This window comes from Molossus molossus, unplaced genomic scaffold, assembly GCF_014108415.1.
Source record: "Molossus molossus isolate mMolMol1 unplaced genomic scaffold, mMolMol1.p scaffold_m16_p_9, whole genome shotgun sequence".
Taxonomy (NCBI): domain Eukaryota; kingdom Metazoa; phylum Chordata; class Mammalia; order Chiroptera; family Molossidae; genus Molossus; species Molossus molossus.
Window position 1 is genome coordinate 93,119,906 of NW_023425403.1, and position 4,317 is coordinate 93,124,222.

Below are 4,317 nucleotides of genomic sequence, written 5' to 3' on the forward strand. Positions count from 1 at the left end.
AAATGAGATTGTTTTTCCAGTTTCTCTTTCTGTGAGTTCATCATTGGTGTATAAGAATACCATCGATTTCTTGACGTTAATTTTATATCCTGCTACTTTGCCAAATTCATTTATTAAGGCTAGTAGATTTTTGATGGAGTCTTTAGGGCTTTCTATGTATAATATCATGTCATCTGCAAATAATGACAGTTTCACTTCCTCCTTTCCAATTTAAATCCCTTTTATTTTTTCTTCATGTCTGATTGCTGTGGCTAAGACTTCCAGTACACTGTTAAATAAGAGTGGCAAAAGTGGACATTCTTGTCTTGTTCCTGTTCTTAGGGTAAATGTTTTTAGTTTCTGCCTATTGAGTATGATGTTGGCTGTAGGTCTTTCATATATGGCCTTTATTATGTCGAGATATTATCCCTCTATTCCCACATTGCTGAGCGCTTTTATCAGAAATGGTTGCTGCATTTTGTTGAATGCTTTTTCAGTGTCTATTGATATGATCATGTGGTTTTTATTCTTCATTTTGTTTATGTGGTGTATCACATTTATGGATTTGCGAATATTGTACCAGCCTTGCATCCCTGGGATGAATCCCACTTGGTCATGGTGAATAATTTTTTTGATGTATTGCTGGATTCGATTTGCTAGTATTTTGTTCAGGTGTCCATGTTCATCAGGGATATTGGCCTGTAATTTTCTTTCTTTGTAGTTTCTTTTTCTGGTTTTGGAATTAGAATTATGCTGGCCTCATAAAACAAGTTTGGAAGTCTTCCTTCTTCTTGAATTATTTGAAATAGTTTGAGGAGAATTGGTGTGTGTTCTTTTTTGAATGTTCAGTAAAACTCCCTCGTGAAGCCATCTGGGCCTGGGTTTTTGTTTGCTGGGACGGTCTTGATGACCTCTTCAATGTCCTTAGTTGTTATTAGTCTGTTCCAGTTTTCTATCTCTTCTCGGTCCAGTTTTGGGAGACTATGTGTTTCTAGAAATTTGTCCATTTTGCTTAGATTGTCGAATTTGTTGCCATATAATTGTTCATAGTAGCTGTTAACGATCTTTTGTATTTCTGTGGTGTCAGTTGTTACTTCTCCTCTTTCATTTCTGATTTTGTGCATTTGGGTTCTCTCTCTTTGATTCTTGGTGAGTCTGGCTAAGGGTCCATCAATCTTGCTATCTTTTCGAAAAACCAGCTCTTTGTTTCATTGATCCTTTGAATTTTTTTTTTTGGTCTCTATGTCATTTATTTCTGCTCTGATCTTTAGTATTTCCTTCCTTCTACTTGCTGGGGTTTTCTTTTTGTTTGCTCTCTAGTTCTTTAAGTTGTGAGGTTAGACAGTCAATTAGAAATTTTTCTTGTTTCTTGAGGTAGGCCTGTAGTGCTATGAACTTCCCTCTCAGAACTGCTTTCGCTGCATCCCATAGATTTTGTGTTGTTGTGTGTTCATTTTCATTGGTTTCCAGGAAGTTTTTAATTTCTTCCTTGATCTCCTTGGTAACCCATTCATTGTTTAATAACATGCTATTTAGCCTCCAGGTGTTCAAATGTCTTTGCCTGTCCTTGTTGCAATTGATTTCTAGTTTCATGCCATTGTGATCTGAGAAGATGCTTGATATGATTTCATTCTTCTTGAACTTGTAGAGATTTTGTTTGTGTCCTATCATATGGTCTATCTTTGAGAATGTCCCATGTGCACTTGAGAAGAATGTGAATTCTGTAGTTTTGGGGTGTAATTCTCTGTCGATATCTATTAAATCCATTCGGTCTACTGCTTTGTTTAGAGGCAAGACTCAATATTTTAAAAGACGGCATTTCTCCCTAAAAAGATCTATGGGTTTAATGCAATTAACGCAACAAGATTTTTCTGTAAACATCAATAAATATATTCTAATATTTATATAGAAAGACACAGGCCTTAGACTATCTAAAACAACCTTAACAAAGAAGAATAAAGTGGGAGGCGTCACTTAAAGTTAAGTCTTGCTATAGTAATCAAGACAGTTTTATGTCAGATGAATAGGCACATTAATTAATGGAACAGAATAGAGAACCCAGATATAGATGCAAGTACGACCCACTGATTTTACAAAGGTATAATGTAGGAAGTTTAGCTTTTCAGCAAATGGTGCTGGAGCAAACGTACACTCACAGGCAAAACAAACAAACAAAAAACTTAACTTAGATCTCACATATTATACAAAATAAATTCAAAATGGATTTGAATGTAAAACATAAAACTTAGATAAAAACTCGAAGAAATGTTTAGAATCTAGGGACAAGCAAAAGTTCTTAGACTTGACACCAACAGCACTACCCCTAAAAAGAAAATTGATAAATTGAGTCTTATTATAATTTAAAATGTATGTTCTGCTGAAGTCTATAAAAATATAAATTGCAAACTAGGAGAAAATATTTACAAACAGCATGTTCAAAAAAGATTGGTTTCTGGAAAATATAAAGAATTCTCAAAACTCAATGTTAGCAAACAAACAAACAAACAAAAAATGAACAAAAGCCACAAGCAATCATTTAACTGAAGAGTTCATACAGTTGGCAAATAAGGATATGAGATGTTCATTATCACTTGCCACTGAGGAAATCCAAATTAAGACCGTGTTGAGATATCACTATACATCCATCAGAATGGCTAAAATTAAAAATAGTCACAGCCTTGGCTGGTTTGGCTCAGCAGTTAGAGCGTCGGCCTGCGGTCCGGAGAGACCCGGGTTCGGTTCCCGCTAAGGGCATGTACCTACCTCGGTTGCGGTTTGTCCCCGGCCCTGGTTGGTCATATGGGTGGCAGCCACTCGATGTGTCCCTTTCACATCGATGTTTCTCTCTCTCTCTCTCCCTCCTGCTCTATCTGAACAAAGAATGAAAAAAAAGTGTCCTCGGGTGAGGATAAAAAAAAAAAAAAATAGTCACAATGCAGATGCTGGCAAGGATGCAGAGAAACTGGATTACTCCTACATTGTTGGTGGAAATGTAAAATGGTATGACCGCTCTGAAAACAGTTGGGCATTTTCTTATAAGGCTAAATATGCAATTATTATATAAACAAGCAATTGCACTCTTGGGCAAATTAAATGAAAACCTGTGCATGAATATTCATAGCAGCATCTGTAACAGTTAAAAACTGGAAATAGCCCAGATATCCTTTAACAGGTGAATGATTAAACAAACTTGCCATGCACATGCCATGGAATACCACTCATTAATGTAAAGGAATGAACGTTTGTAACAACTTGGGTGATTCTCCAGAAAATTTATGCTGAATAAAAAGAGCCAATCAAAAGGTTTCATACTGTATGATTCCTTTATGCAACATTTTTTAAATAAAACATTTAAAAATATAGAACAGATTAGTGGTTGCCAGGATGGGAGGAGGAGAGAGTTACGTTATAAAAGGGCGACAGGAGGGATCCTTGTGGGATGTAATGTTCTATATGTTGACTGTAGTGATAAATACATGAACTTATATATATGCTAAAATTGCATAGAACTAAATACTCACACCCAAATATGTATATATTAAGGTGGGGAAATATGAATAAGGTAGGTGGGTTGTATTATGTCACTGTCTTAGTTGTGATATTATACTATAGTTATGCCAAGTGTGACCACTGGGAGAAACTGAGTAGAAGGTACTCCATACTATTCGTCACAAATGAATGTGAATTTACAATTATCTCAATAAAAATTTCAATTAAAAATGTTTTACTAAATAATCTAAATTTATTTAATTTTTTCAAATAAAGTTTTATTTTTTATCCTTTACTAATTTATTGCACACATTTACTAGATAAAGTTATTTCATATATTACTTCTTAAAGAGGAAAGAAAATAGTAAAATGGATAAACATGCTCCCAACTCACAAACAGCAACAGATGGCTTTTGGTTCTAGTGCTTTTTCAGCTGAGTCAGTCATATTAAAACCATCTTCTATAATTATAGGAGAAGAGCTGTAAAGAAGACACTTGTCTTAGTTGTGGGCAGGCAGCACTTTCTTTGATAATGAAGTGGTTAAGAACTTCTGTTCTTAGAATTCATGTTGTACACAGCACCATAGAGTTGAAGGGACATATCTCTTCAAGTATATCTGTTCTATCTTCCTACCACTGCAGAATTGTTCTTTACACTGAACTCATAATAAATGATGATTACTGTTATTACCATTAATGGCCCAACAACATTATACAGTATAATGGCTCCAGTGATTATACTGAAAAGTTTGATAGAAATTATTTTCCTGAGCTCATCCTAAAATTTCTTCTTGCTCAATATTATCTTGTTATTTCTATTTATTTCTCCCTTAAAATACCCTACCCAT